This window comes from Elephantulus edwardii, unplaced genomic scaffold (genome assembly GCF_000299155.1).
Source record: "Elephantulus edwardii isolate Elephantulus edwardi_28Jun2011 unplaced genomic scaffold, EleEdw1.0 scaffold00188, whole genome shotgun sequence".
Classification (NCBI taxonomy): Eukaryota; Metazoa; Chordata; class Mammalia; order Macroscelidea; family Macroscelididae; genus Elephantulus; species Elephantulus edwardii.
In genome coordinates this window covers 6,417,888-6,433,760 of record NW_006399938.1, presented here as the reverse complement: position 1 = coordinate 6,433,760, position 15,873 = coordinate 6,417,888, and the positions used below count along the sequence as shown (strand labels likewise).

Here is a 15,873-nt window from a genome sequence, read left to right as displayed (position 1 = left end):
TCCTGTGTGCATGAAAGTGTCTAAATTCTAAGAATTGTTTAATACAGTAAACTCATGAAAGTTTAAACAAGTGTAAGAACTTAGAAAGTAGACTAAAAAGTCCACACAAAAGCTTTTCAAAGTAAGAACTGATGTCTTTAAATTGCAGTATTGGTAAAGAATGGCCTGCTAAAAGAAGAAACAAATTTGTCTTGGAGGAAATGCAACCAGGGTGCTGAATAGAAGCAAGGATGGTAAAAGTAGAAGGTCCATAATAAAGAGAAAAACCTTCAACAAGATAAACTGACACAGTGGCTGTAACAGTAGGCTGGACATTAAGAGGATGGCACAGGATAGGATAAAATCTGTTGTTCATAGGGTTGCTAGGAATTGTAGTTGGTAGTATTTGACAAACACAAAAATAAGAGTTTTATTACAGATAGGGCTGATAAAGTCTGTATCTCACATGCCTAATTTATGTTCATATTATAGAACGTAGGATACTGCAGAAGGACCAATATTTAACAATTTCTTTGTTGTTGTTGTTGTTGTTGTTATGTGCCATCGAGTCGCCTGTGACTCATAGCGACCCTATGTACAACAGCCCTAAACTCTGTTCTGTCCTGTGCTAATTTCAGTCTCTGACACTCCCATCCTGATAACCCCAGTCACTGAATCAATCCACCTCATAGAGGGCCTTCCCCTCCTGCGCCATCCCTCTACCCTACAAAGCATGATGTCCTTCTCCAAAGACCAGTCCCTCCTTACAACATGTTCAAATTATGTTAGATGAAGCCTCAGAATCCTTGCCTCCAAGAAGCCACACGGTTTAACCCTTTCCAGGATGAATCTGTTTGTTTTCCTAGCAGTCCATGGTACCCTCAGTACTCTTCTCCAGCACCACAGCTGGAACAGGGGGTAGGGATGGGGTGGGAAGGGAGAAAAGTGCAACAAGTAATGAATGGAATTCCAAAATCTCTGTAGATGTTCACTGAAATAAAATAAAAAATAATAATAAAAATAAATTTTTCTTTTTTAAAAGAATACCTTTCATTGCATTCAGGGAGGCTATGAACTAAGGATTCAAATACATTCCCTTAGGATTGGGTATGAAGGCAAGGATAAAGACACAGTTTTTCTACTAAGTACTACAAGCAAGGGAATGCTCAAATAAAATGAAAATTCACCAGTGTTTGGGGAATGTGTGTGCTTAACATATATTGTAAAATGTCATTGGTTTTTGTTATAAAGGCACACTCTTTGATGTTTAATTCATTCTGAGCCTTTTGCAATGCATGCTGACTCTAGACAGAGCCAGGGCTGAATGCAATTAATTATAGAGGCAGATTCAACAGAGAAGTGACCTGAGTGAAGCCAGCACACGACTTGAGTCTCTTTCAGAGAGACTTGTCCTTTGCACTTAGAATAAGAACTGCATTTGGCTTCTCTACAGAAAAACAGTGGCTCTTTATGTCTTAATTCATAAAGTTGATCTGTATTTGAAGTTATTCCATATACCATGAGAAACAGAGACCGTGAGCAATCGCTGGGTAATCCATAGTCCTCCTGAGAACCCTCTGGAATATCAAAGGATGGCCGTGTCTCTTCTGTAGCACAAGGAGTAAGGGCTATGAAGTTGGAAGACAATGTTCCCACAAGAACCATTTCTCAGAAGTTGAATCCTCCAGCTGGCTCCCCAGATGCAGAGAATTATCCTATAGTAGATCTGTGGAGCTCGAACTCTCCATAGGTTAAAAGGGGATTTTGGCTTTGGGAAAGATGCAGGATATGGTCCAAAGCATTCACAGTAACTCCCCTGCCCTTCTTCATCTCAGAGAGAAGGATGTGTACCCTGAGATAAATTCTATGTGATAAGGGACAGGCTTTGATTGCCTTTGCATTTGAGATGCATCAGATTAATCTGAATGGCATGGATCCTGACATTTCAGCCTCAGCCTCACTTTTCAGAGGAATGCGGGGTCAGGCTTTAAAAGCATGAACTCTGCCATCACAGTTAAATGCCTTAAATAATTGTCATTTCTATTGCTGCAAGGGCTACAGAGAACAGCAGGAAGATATTAGCTGCTGATTCTTATAAAAACTATGCTAATTTAGTGGACATTGAAAGGAAAAGGAATTAATATGGACTGTGGCCAATTGAAAAGGTTTGGTATTAATTGTGAACATAGACAGAATATATTTTTGAAGGAAAATCTGTTTTCCAACCCTTTCTGTCAATACTTGAGGCAAATATCAATGATCTCATTTCTAATGGGAACACCAAAGGAAAGTTCCCTGTGAGACAGATGTTGAGGAACTTTAAGGTCACAGCATAACATTTCTATGAGGTTTTGAAGAGTTGCAAAAAGAAAAAATATACTTCACTGTGGAATAAAAGGAGCTGTGGTGGCCTACTGTTAAGAAGCTGCAATCCTGAGGGTACATGGTTCAAATCTACCAGCTGCTCAGTGGGAGAAAGATGAGAAACCTCCCCCCATGTGATTTACTCACCCTGAAAACCTGCTGGAGGGTTGGTGATGGGTCGGTTTTGACTTGATGGCATACAACAACAACAGCAATGAAACAAATAATTTGGCATATTTAAGTTTCATATGGTGAACATCTTCTTGAGTTTACATTTTTATCATTCTATCGAGAATTTGGGTCATTCTCATTTTAGCTTTGGCCTGTTGAGCTGAATGTACTCAACTGTGGTGTGGAGTCTATGTTTCTAAGAACTGATCACCAAAGTAACATGTTATGTTCTTTGAAAGTAATAACCATTACCTACTTACCAAATGTTTTTTATTCTGTTCATTTTCTTTCCTTATAACATTTGCTTTTATTGTCATCACAACTTTCTATTCATATAAGACATTCAGTATAGCCTTGTTGAATTTAATTTGAATCTCCATGTTGTTGTTATGTGCTGTCGAGTCGCTTGCAACTCATAGCGACCCTATGTACAAAACTCTGCTCTGTCCTGTGCCAATCGCACTCCCATCCCGATTATCCCAGTCACTGAAACAGCCCACCTCATAGAGGGCCTTCCTCTCCCGCGCTGTCCCTCCACCCTCCCAAGCATGATGCCCTTCTCCAAGGACCGGTCCCTCCTAACAACATGTCCAAAGTATGTTAGACGGAGCCTCAGAATCCTTGCCTCCAAGGAGCCACCCAGTTAAACTCTTTCCAGGATGTATCTGTTTGTTTTCCTAGCAGTCCATGGTACTATCAATACTCTTCTCTAGCACCACAGCTCAAAGGCATCAATTCTCCTTCTATCCTCCTTAGTCATTGTCTGATGCATAACAAGTTATTGCAAAGACCATGGCCTGTATCAGACACATGAAATAATCTGTTCTTTCATGCTATGACAGCAAGAATATGCTGCTGGATTATTAAAAAGGAATACTATTAGAGGCCAAACTACTCTTATATAAGATAGAGACACAGAGTCAACCAAAAAGAGAAGTTTAAGTATTAAGGAGCATGGGTTCAACCAACAGTTATTTAGGAGCTTGGGAAAATCTCCTTATCCTCTCTGAGATTGTTTTTTAATTTCAAAATGAAACTGCATAATGTACTACATCTATAAAGTCTTAGTAAGTGTTTCAATTTTATGGCTACTGCTCTTTAATTTAAGGAGTCTTGGTGGAATAGTATGTAAGGTGCCATGCTGCTAAACAAAAGGTTGACAGTTAAAATCCACTACTCACTAAAAGGAAGAAAGATGGATAGGCTTGCTCTTTCAAGATTTACAGCCTTGGAAACCCAGTGGAGGAATGATAGACGTCATACTTGAAGACAGTGGGCTTTATGGTTTTGTACTTAAGTATCATAAAATAATAACAAACTATCAACCAAATCCAATATTCTACATATGTTGTTCTTAAGTCTATTTCTACTGTTTCTGGCAATGCAGTCATTATGTTTTGGTAACTAGAAATGGATTACACAATGGAAAATCTTCTTATAAAGAACAATTTTACACTGTGACTAAATTATCACCTAATTTGTGGTGAGAAGCCCTAGAAACATAATGGTTAAAGGATCTAGTCGTTAATGTAAAAGGTGGGGAGTTCAAACCCACGAGCCTCTCTCTGCTTAGGAGAGGCAATCTGTTCCTTGCAACAGATGAGTCACACCTGACTCGATGGTAGTGGCTTTGGTTTCGGGCTAACTTGTTAACATGAGCTACATTTCCCCCTTTTAAAACAAATATCAAAACTATAACTAGAGGCACATTCTGTCCAGAAGAAAAATACCTTTCAGTTTTTGTGCTTTGCAAAACAGTTGCTATGGGAATAGGACTGAGTGTGGTCCTACTACAATATCCTCCTTTAAAGGAATACATGAAGTGTTTCAGTTAACTCTAACTAATGCCTTGTGAAGAAATCCTTTTTATCCTTTTTTGCCTGATTTGTATCTTAGACATGTCTAATATTTATTTTTATTTTATTCAACATAAAGATACATTTTCATTCACTATAAAGATACATGCTCATGCTCTGTAACGCAGCAGTCCCATTCATTCCTTCTCTCCTCATTCATGATGCCTCTGGAGCATCTGACAATGTGACTTCATCCCTGCCTCTGGAAGCACTCTTCTCTTTCCCCTGGGCATTACCAGCACAACTATCCTTGTTCTTTTTTTTTCTTTTTCTTTTTCTTTTTTTTTTTTTAACCAATACTTATTTCCCTCACTGGCTCTTTTCAAATTTTCTATAGTGGTGCCCAACTAAGAGCTGAGCTTCCTTTAATCTATTTTCATAAGGAATCTCAATCTCTTATTCTCTAAATCTAACCCAGACTTCTGCCCTGAATTCCAATTCTTATTTTAATTTCTATATTAGAAAATACACGGCTTCATTTCAAACTTTACATATTCAAAACAGAGTTTCTCTTATCCTTAATCTAATTTCTCCTCCAAATAATGTCTCATATTTAAACATGGCCAAAAGAATATGAAAGGACCAGATTTAGTGGTCTGAACTTTAGTGGTCAGAACTTCCAAGACTATAACCCTTAGACTTCCCTCAAACCTGGAATTGAACCCACTCCCAGGAATCACCTCTCAGCCATATTGGCCTATAAAGTAAAGAATAACACCAGAGAGGAAAGTTCTCCTCCAGACCATCAGCAACATAAATCAAAATTGCAGCATTTGCCTCAAAACTCAGAAAGCAGGAAGAGGTTGGAAAGAAGGATAAATGTGTAAAGGGCACCCAGTGCTGTTACCCTGAATGGACTGCAGCCAAGACCATGAAACAAAATGTGGATCAACTGGTGAATGGAAAACATATATCTTGTAAGCTTTCACCCGTACTTCAAGTTAAAAATAATATTAAATAAAAAATGAATGTGGACAAATAACCTTAACAATCTTACTGCTAACTGCAGCTCTATGCTCACTTCCCCCACTTTCTCTTTGCATTTTCTTTCCTACTGGTTTTTGCTCCTATATACTTGGACCCACTACTGAAATCTCTACCTGGACCAGTAATCAGGCCTCAGAACCAAGCAAGGAAACACTGAATGGTTCAAAATCAGTAAAGGAGTATGGGTGCTGTCTTCATACTTTTTCAATCTATAAGCATCAGGAGGCTGAACTTTATGAGGAGGAATGTGGCATCAGGATTGGTGGAAGATTCATCAGCAACCTATGTTATGTAGACAACACAACTTTGCTTGCTGAAACAGAAGGGGACCTAAATGAAAGGACCAGTTATCAGAAACTCAGTTTCTGACAAAGTACAGTTAACCCCACCCTACCTGCTTGAGTGGTTTTTTAACAAACAAAACCCCCACCTGTGGTAAATCCCACCCTGATTGATCAACTGTCACAAAGTGGAATTCTTCTTCTTTTTAAGGGCACCAGGGATTGATTTTTCCGCCTTCCTATATCTGAAGTAACAGATAAGATTCAAATAGGTTTCCAAACTGTTACCCTGAGCCCCAACTACTGTGGATGGCCAATCATGCATGGAGTGTATGGTTGGGTAGGGTGGTAGCAGAGGTATAAAAGGAGGGGCAGACATCAATTTGGGGCTCTCGGCTGGATGCTGCTGTGTCAGCACACGGGAGCCCGGGTTCGAACTCAAAATAAACTTTGTTAATTCGGCTAATTGGCTCGGTGATCTTTTTGGGGACTCGATCCGTTACACTAAAGCGTTTGCTGGAGAAGGTGAAGGATTACAGTCTTCAGTATGGATTGAGGCTTAACATCAAAAAGACAGCAATTCTCCCCACTGGGCCAATTGGCAGCACCCTGATAAACGGAGAAGAGATTGAAATTGTTAAAAATTTCCACTTACTCAGCTCCACAATCAACACTTTTGGCACCAGCAGTCAGGAAATCAAAAGACAAATTGCATTGGGAAACTCTGCTGTCTAGGACCTCTACAAAGTACTAAAAAGCAATGATGTCAGTCTGGAGACTAAAGAGTGCCTGATTTAGGCCATGGTCTTCATAATTACTTGAGTCATTGTACAGAGAGCTAAGGATGACAGAAGAATCTATGCCTTCAAGCTGTGGTGCTGGAGAAGAGTTGAACATACCACGGACCACCAAGAGAACAAAAAGGTCAGTCTCAGAGAGGGTCAATTCAAGCTACTTCTTAGAGGGAAGGATTTTGAAGCTCCATCTCACTTCTCGTTTTCACAAGTTAGCTCTCCCAGAACCAGATCTGTGGTCTTCCTATCCTGTGGGTGATTATCTCAGGGCAGTGATGGTTCCACAGAAGAATTCTGCATTTCAGCCAACCCATCACTTGCATAACCACCACTCAACTAAGAAGCTCAAAAGGCTTCAGGGAAGCTCCCAGATTAAGATGTACTAGAAAAAAGGTTTGGTGGATATGCAACTAATCATAGAGATATTGCAGAATGGACCCGCTTTTGCTCAGTCATGTATGGTTTCCATGAGTCAGGGCTGACTTCCCTCTCTCATTGTATCAGGTCAGAGCTGACTCATAGTTGACCTTCCAGCTGGTTCCCCAGGCTGTAAGGGAGGGGATTACTCATCTTTCTCCCTCAGAGTCACAGGTGAATTCAAACTGCCAGAGAGAAAGGCTATTGGGTTAGCAGCATAACTCCCTACAGACAACGCCACAAGAGCTCCCAGAGCTCTGCACTTTCCCACTATATACCTGTGAGGTGATTTTCTGGGCATCTTTCTATGTAGAATGTGGGTAAGGGAAATGGATCATGTAGTAAAGAGGAAACTCACTGCCACTGAATTGATTCCAACTCATAGTGACCCTTCTCTTGGATTTAAAAGGCTGTACCTGTTTATGAGAGGAGACTGAGCTTCTGGTGAATTCTACATGTCCATCAGAGCTTTTATAATGACATTTCTGGTATTTTGTTTCCAAAACACATAACTCCCATCCCCAAAATAAGTGTTTGTGAATCTGCTAGTTCCTAATTTGGCATCTTCCATCATGTTCCAGGCAGTGGCAGCCTGTACCCATGCCCATTTTCCATTTTATTTGGTTATCAGTCAAAACCGCATCAAGATTATGTTTACCTTGAGGAAAAGTGCCTTGGGATATTTTCAGTACTTGGTGAGAACCTGAGTCATCTCTAGGCAATTCTTTTCTCAAATAGGGTTCTCTTTTCCCATCACTGCAATGCTCTACAGCCACTTTTTTACAGCATAGACTGTGTCCTGAGATAATAAAATTGTTCTCTGCTCAGAAAGAGGAAATGGTTCTCCTGTGTGTGTCCATTGTGTAACAGCTCATAAAGAGCCCGCAGCATATTATAAACAGCCCCACACTGAATGCTTGTGTTGGGGCTGGAATCTAAGGCATGGATTTCTGCCTGGAATTTTCCCTCAATGTCTAGACTCGTTTTTCAAGTGTTATAGGAGTTCCTAATGGCTGATACCAAGTTAAAAGAATGTGTGGGTGGGGGTCATGCTTTATTACCTGAAAGGGGGATGAGGCCACAGGTTGATGACATGGTGGTTATAATAGCAGGTAATGACTCAAGAGGAGGTGGAAGGTTGAATGGGTTCTTTCTTAAATGAGTTTCCTGAAACACCAAGTAGACATCTATTTTGATTACCTACCATTCTTTTGTTAACCTGGGAGTAACATTCCTCCATTCCTTTAGGGATTAGCTTCTACCCTATTCTTTGTGGAGTTGCTACTTATAATTTCTTAACTCTTAGTCACAAGATGAGCATGTGAGCCAGGACTAGCCAATACTGTAGGATCTCAGTGTGTCTCCTGAGGATAAACACATGACCCAGGTCAGGTCAGGCAACCTGGGCTCTCCTCTGAGGTATTTCATACTGAAGATGGGAGAGAAACGCATATCTTGGTCAAAGGCATATCTAAGGGAATTCAAACCATCAACCTTTGGTTGGAAACTCACATGTTAACCATTTGCTTTTTTCCTGGAGCTCCTTTCGTTAAGTGAATATCATTTATTCACAGATGGCTGAGTCCATAGGGAGTTGCACGGTCAAACCCAAAACTATGGCTTTCTGGCAGTAAATCCATCAGCCACTCAGGGAGGATGGACAACCTCCACCTGGTGATGTGTGATACACAGACACACACACATGTCATTTTTGAAGTCACAGTATTTTGTAGCACCTCCTGCTACAGGATTCCTTAGTACTAATCCTGGCAGCAACAATATAATCATTTATTTGTGTGACTTTGACTAAGTCACTTTGTGAAATAGAAAACTAGATGTCTTTAAAGTCCCTACCAGCTACTAATGCCACTGTTTAATCTTCCAAAAAGGCATTCTTGTTGTTTTTAGGTGCCATCAAGTCGAATATGACTCATAAAGACACTATGAACAAAAGATCTGAACACTGTTCTATCCTGCACCACCCTCACACTTCCTGACACACAAGAGCCCTTATAGCAGTCACCATGTCAATCCACCTGGTTGAGGGTCTTCCTCTCCTTTGCTAATCCTCCACCCTTCCCAGCATCATGTCCTTCTCAATGGAATAACCCCTCCTAGCAACATGCCCGAAGTATCTGAGGTGAAGGCTCATCATTCTTGCCTCCAAAGAGGACTCCAACTGTACCCTCTATAAGACATATCTTTTGTTCTCTTGGCCATCCAAGGGATGTTCAGTGCTCTTCTCCAACTCCACAGTTCAAAGGCATCAATTCCTTTTCTGTCATCTTTATTCATTGTCCCACTCTTAGATGCATAACAAGTAATTGGAAAGCCTATGGCCTGAATCAGATGCACCCTAGTCCTCAAAATGACATCATTACTCCTGTTATTTGGAGAGGTCGCTAACTGTAGATTTTCCCAGTGCAATATGTCTCTTTATTTCCTGACTGCTTGTACCAAGGGTGTTAATTATGGATCTAATCAAGATGAAGCTATTGACAGTTTTAATCTCCTTTTCATCTATTATGATATATATTGGTCTGGTGGTAAGAATCTTTGTTTTCTTAACATTGAGAAGCAGTCCATACTGAAGGATGTATTCCTTGTTCCTCTGCAGTAAGTGCTTCAAGTCCTCCTCACTTTCAGCAAGCAAGGTGAACTTCAAGGCAAAACTTGAAATTGTTAAAAATGAAATGGGATACATGACTATCAACATACTAGACGTTAGTGAGATGAGATGGACCAACTTTGGCGACTTTGAATCAGATAATCATATGGTATACTATGCAGGGAATGAAAAACAAAAGAATAAAGACATTCCATTCATAGTAAAGAAAGTCAATCTCAAGTTCTAGCCTGAAATGCAATGTGGTGATAGGATAATATCCATACACATACAAGGAAGATCCAGTAACACAACTATTATTCAAATAATTACTCCTACATGTAGAGCCAGAGGAAGAAATTGAAAATTTTTATCAAATTTTGTATTCCAAAATTGACTGAACATGCAATCAAGATGTGTTGATGATCACATTCTGATTGGAACGCAAAAGTAGGAAACAGTGAAGAAGGAATAGTAGCTGGAAAATATGGGTTTGGTGATAGAAATGAGGTTGGATATAGAATGATTCACTGCAAATACCTTTTTTTAAAAGACACAAATGATGACTTTACACATGGATCTCACCTGAAGGGCTGCATAAGAATCAGACTGACTACATTTGTGGAAGAAATGAGCAGTCAAAATTAGGCCAGGGGCCGACTGTGAGTCCGATCATCAATTATTCACATGCAAGTTCAAATTGAGGCTAAAGAAAAAAAGTCCACAGGAACCAAAATATGATCTTGAATCCCTTCCAAAATATGATCTTGAATCCCTTCCATCTGAATTTCAAGATCATCTTAAGAATAAGTTTGAGGCAATGAACATCCATGATCAAAGACCAGATGAGTTTTGGGATGATACCAAGGTTATCATCCATGAAGAAAGTAAAAGGTCATTACAAAAAGAGAGGAGAAAGGGGAAAAAATGAAACGTCATAAAATAGCATAGCTGAGTATTATTAATCTGTTATGTTACTTGACCTCTTGAGAAATCTCTCTAATTATGGTCGAATAGCAACCAATGACTTTCCATTCGATTTCTGACACTGCAACTAGAAAGGGAGAAGACTGCTCATCTTTTTCCTGAAAAGTGAGTGGATTTAAACTGTCAAAAAGTCATGGCCTTTGGGTCAGTAGATTAACTCTTTATGGACTACCCTACCCAGACACCCCTCTTGAGAGATCAGATCAGTAAGTATCCTGGAATTTAAAAAAAAATAAAAAATAAATAAATACATATATCTTTCATAGGCTCATGAAAGAAACTAATTTACAATGATGTCTTTCTCGATTGCTACTGACCAAGACTTTTCATTGACATTCTGAATATTTCTGTATCAATAATCAGCTGCCAATACATAGAGCACTGTTTTTTACATATTTAAATTGCATGTGTGGTTGCCTCTACAGAAATAATCTGTGAGAAATACTTTCTTCATATTCCAGTCTCATAAGCATCAACAAATTAAAAGAACACACAGTTGAACAGGGCACTTAATTTATTTTTCCATCAAGGTCAGCCATTGCTAGTTTAAATGTTAATTGCCAAGATACACAAGCTGAGGGGTCCAGAGTGAAGCTGCCTTTGTCTGACTGCTTGGCTCCAATTCTAACCTCTCATCTGAAGAGGAAAAAGTTCTTTAAAAAACTTAAGGGGGGAAAAAGCAGTTTGGCAAACTAAAGAGTTGTAGCTCAACTGCATGAATTGAGAGCCTTGTAACCATGGAGAATAATGGTACATTTTAAAGAGTTTTTACTCTTTTTAGCTTTTGACCAAACAACCTTGAAATTCCTTAGAGGCCAAGGATGCGATGCAGTAATGATGGTGCTGACTAACTTTTCCTCTCAGGAGGCAGAGCTAATCCTTCCAGCAGTCAGTGAAGTCTATCCAAATGTGTCTTGGGAAGGATAATAATAAATGAAGTTCCTTCCCTGAGAAATTACTAAAACCATTAGATAATTCTTAGATAAAAGAACTAATTTTTTAATGTAATTACCCTTAAGAAAAAAGTGAGAGAAACTTTTCAGAGCTACATTATGTGTCCAACAAGGTTATATATAAACTATGTTTAAATAGTCTAGAGTCATTTATCTGGCATTCTATCAAATGGAGTTTTCTATCATATGGTATGTATAACTCCAATACAATAAAAATGTGACAAAATCTCGACGTTCTTTTCAAATGACAAAACCATTATAATATGCATGGTGTTAGGACTGTACTTATTCTACTGTTAATCTTTTCCCAAACAATGACGTGTATTGCATGACACATCTGGGATTCATGACTATATGACAAGATGACATTTATTAGGTGGACATTCTGTTGGGGAAGTGGTGTATAAACCTAAATGTCATTGTTATTTTAAAATTTTGAACAAACAATGGAAAAAGCTACTCAGGTGAGTGTAGTTCACTCAGGGTAATTCTCTCCAGCCCCTCCCAAGACATGTAGTAAGTTTCTAAATCATTGCTCCTGAGTGTTGTGTGGTATTCCACTGTGTGAACGTATCATAACTTCTCAATCCATTCTATTGTGTTTGTTTCCATGTTCTCGTGATGGTGAATAATGCTGCTATGAACATCAGTATGTTCACATTTCTGTTTATGTCTCAGTCCTATTATCTGTGTGACGATGGACAGTCATGGAATGTACAGACGGAACAACCAGATCATCTTGTGCAGCACAGTAATGAGCACACTCAGTGAAGCACCTCTACACAGGAGGCCGCCAACAGCTCAGATTAGCTCCCGGGTTCCCTCGTCCTTAGGCTCTCAAGTAAAGTCACTAAACACATATTTCTTTCACTAAAAGGCTCAATCCTTTAAATAACTGAACCAAAAAGTTATTTGATTGAAACAACTGAACCAAAAAGTGGTGAGAATACAAAGAAATATTCCAAAGAGCAAGAGAAACATACTGAGTAACAGTCAAGCTCCCGCAAGGACTTCTTCGTTAAGTGAAGGGTAAGGAGTGAGCCCTTGCTTACAAATAATATAGATCTGACTGTCCATCGCACATGTACATGATATGACAGAATTAGTGTAATTCTTATTTTTAGTGGAAATAGGATAAATTTTTTGTCTAAGGATTATAGTGTTAAGTAAAAATAATATGGAGTTCATGTAACTACATTTTCCCAACTTGGCCTTTCAAGTATGATCTTATTTCTTGATTGTGACCACCAAGAAAGAAAAGCAGTATCTGCAAGATATATTATACAAGGGAATGAAGATTAACAGTTACTTTTGTCAATACCTTCTGAATAAGACAGGATTAGTCTATACACACATACACACACACACACGTAGACACAAACACACATGCACAAGAAAGTTCTGAATTTACTAGTGATTGTTTCTTCCAGTTTGTGGACATTTGCTGATGTTTAAAATAAACCATAAGAGTTTTTAAACATTAAAGATCTATGCAGAATTTTTTTAATGTCAAAATCAGAAGAATTAAAGTTCCTTATGGTATGTGCTATAATGATCTAATAGACTAAACATTTTTTTTCCTGCTTTTGGAAACATGATGCTATCATGCTTTAAAAATTATTACTATGTAGTATCTGTAGACACCAGGACACATAAGTAAGGGAGTTTCTATCCTTCCCATATGGAAGGACTTCCAGGAGGGGTGTCCTTTCTCAAGGGTCCCTCCCTTTTTAGTGAGTAAGGAAGGAGGCATTCACAGATCAACCCCCATCTTGCCTTCTCTCTTCCTTGTAGGGGAAGGATTTTCCATTCTGTCTTTTGCCCTGTGGGCAAAGGTCAAAAGTTGCCAGCATTGACTATGAGTGGAAAGCTAAGTCTACGTACAGTAAGGTGAAACTTTTAGTGATCTTACTTACATGGCTCTAAGATGCTGTTACTCCCTTCTCCTATGTACTCTCCCCAGTACAAATCTGTGATTGGAACTATCTTTTTGACTTCTCGGGTTATCTCTCAAATGATCCTCAAAATTATGAGAATAAGAGATCTCACTCACTCACTCACTCACTCACTGTCATCAACTTGGTTCTTACTCATAATGACTCTCCATCAAGTTTCCATCAGAGGAGATTGCTCATCTTTCTCTTTTGGAGCCACTGGTAGACTTGAACTTCCAGAGACTCAGCTTTCTGGTTAGCAGTATAACAACTCTAAGGACCACCAGAGTCCCCTGCATAAGAGATGATGCTGCTGTTGGGTGCTATCAAGTCAACTATAATGCATGGTGATTCTTTGAGCAACAGACCTGAACTGTGCCCTATCCTGTGTCATCCTCACAGACTCTCTTGAATATGCATCCAAAATTGAGACTAGACTCACACTATATACAAAAATCGACTTAGGAAAAAACATCCAAGTTTGCTCCAACAGTAACTGAAAACAAGGGAAAACTGGTAAGATGTTCTCTAAAATATATGAATTTTTATCTAGATATAGAAGTTGGATAATTATTTATTTTATTATTTTTATTTTTTTACTTTTTTACAGAAGGAATCCAAGTTGGAAGTCATCTGGAGCAGCCAAAGATGGGTGATTTTAATCTGTGGCCCTTGGGACTGGTTTTCTTCTAAGTGCTATAGCACTTGTCTGTCCATTTGCTGTACAGAGGTAACTTGTGGTTGCTGTGATGCTAAGCACTGTGATACTGGTGTGTCAAACGTGATAATGGTTACCCATGGTGAACAGTATTTGGTGGCACTCCCAGATTATAACAAGCTGGGAAGCACGAGTGGCATCCACTCCGTAATAGCTTGCCCCTGGAAACTATGAACTTGGAGAAATGATGAAAGTCATACAAATGTTCAGGCCTTTTGTTAACAGGGTTGCTATGAGTCTTCTACAACTCTATGGCATTTAACAACAACAACAACAATAATAACAACCACCAAAAAGAAAAGCAACACAATTCCAAAGCTATGAAGACCAGCCATCCTCTTGAGTCCAGCCATTAGTCACAGTTGCTGAGGATGATATTGCTGAAAAAACCCAAGAAAGAGAGGGGAGAACAAAATAGTAGTTCTTTCTACTGAGTGACTGCGCAGCTCCCACACTCCAGATGTTGACAACTTCTATTCACTTCTGTCATGAGTAGGCCACCCCAGGACCATTCTGCAATCAGAATAGCTGAGGTTTTGGGGCCTTCTCTTGGAGTTCTTCCTAGTCTTCCCCTGGTTCCAGCTGGGGGCTGGGGATCATCCCTATCTTAAGGATAGGCTGTTTAGGTGGTGCCCATTGGAGGACAATTTTGCCATGCATTCTCCAGCTTCCATAAGGGTTTGTTAGCTGCTTTAAAAACACAAAATACTCTGGAACATCTTTGGGCACATCCTGTCCATACATCAACTGACCAAGACTGTTATAGATAGCCAGAGTCTGTTAGTTATGCTCATGTACGGTGACCTGGCCATACATACTGCCCTAGTTCACCATGCTTGAACTGCAAACTTGAACCAGCTGTGGTGGCGTTAGAGCGTCCATGAAGCTCCAGTGTGTGGACTTATATTTAACGTCTCAGATCATGTCCAGAAAACAGTATACAGAAACCAAAGTATGACTCCGATTATGGTCTGGATTCTTTAGACAAAAGTGAGCTTTAGTGAACATATCCTTAGCTTTTTCGGGGCAATCTGTTGTTTGCATCATATTTTTTTATCTTCCACATTGACAATTGTGATGCCACATTCTTCTTCAATTACTCAGTTTTACTTCAGTCCTTCCTTTGATAGAGATGGCACTCAAGCATCATCTTCTGGAAGAACATTGCTGTTGTTGTTGTTAAGTGTCGTTGAGTCGTAGACGACTCGTAGTGACCCTATGAATGAAAGGCCTGAACACTTAAGTAACTTAGGTAGTTTCTCAATGTTCATAGAGTTTCTGGAGGCAAGCTATTTCAGAAGTGGATGTCACTCCTGCTTCCAGGCTTGTTTTCATCGGGAAGCTCCACCAAACATTGCCCGTCATGGGTAACCATTATCACATTTGACACATCAGTGTCACAGTGGAGGAACATAGGCATCAAAATACTCAAACTCCAAACGTTCCAGAGGAAACATCAATTCTACTTTCTGAGCACGTTTTATAAATTCCTTCCGTAACTTGTATTTGGGTACATAATCAGGAAGTGTGATATGTTTTCTAGTTCTTCCTGGAACTACAGCTACGGTCTGTGCCACCAGGGCTGGCTGCTGTGACCAACACCCCAATGGCTTGGACAAGCAAAACAAGGCTTGCAGGATGGAGGCTGCCATTTTGTTCATAACTTGACCTCAATGAAACTATAAAATGTCAAGAATAAAACAGGGGAAGAATTTTGTGGCCATCTAAGTTTCTCAGAAATGATATTAAAACCCTGATCTATTTTTAAAGTTAGAAATTTAAAATTTTTTATTTTTCTAATTAAAAAACAAGTAAGCTGCGCTTGAT

The 15,873-nt window shown here is 39.4% G+C and overlaps 1 protein-coding gene and 1 pseudogene across 1 annotated transcript in view; both read right to left on the bottom strand.

The window, feature by feature from the left end:
* The window catches only part of PALLD (palladin, cytoskeletal associated protein), a 672,347-nt gene that overhangs the window by 72,685 nt on the left and 583,789 nt on the right, over window positions 1–15,873 (bottom strand). The gene's annotated exons all lie outside the window — the stretch shown is intronic.
* On the bottom strand, window positions 14,566–15,698 carry LOC102852703 (annotated as a pseudogene).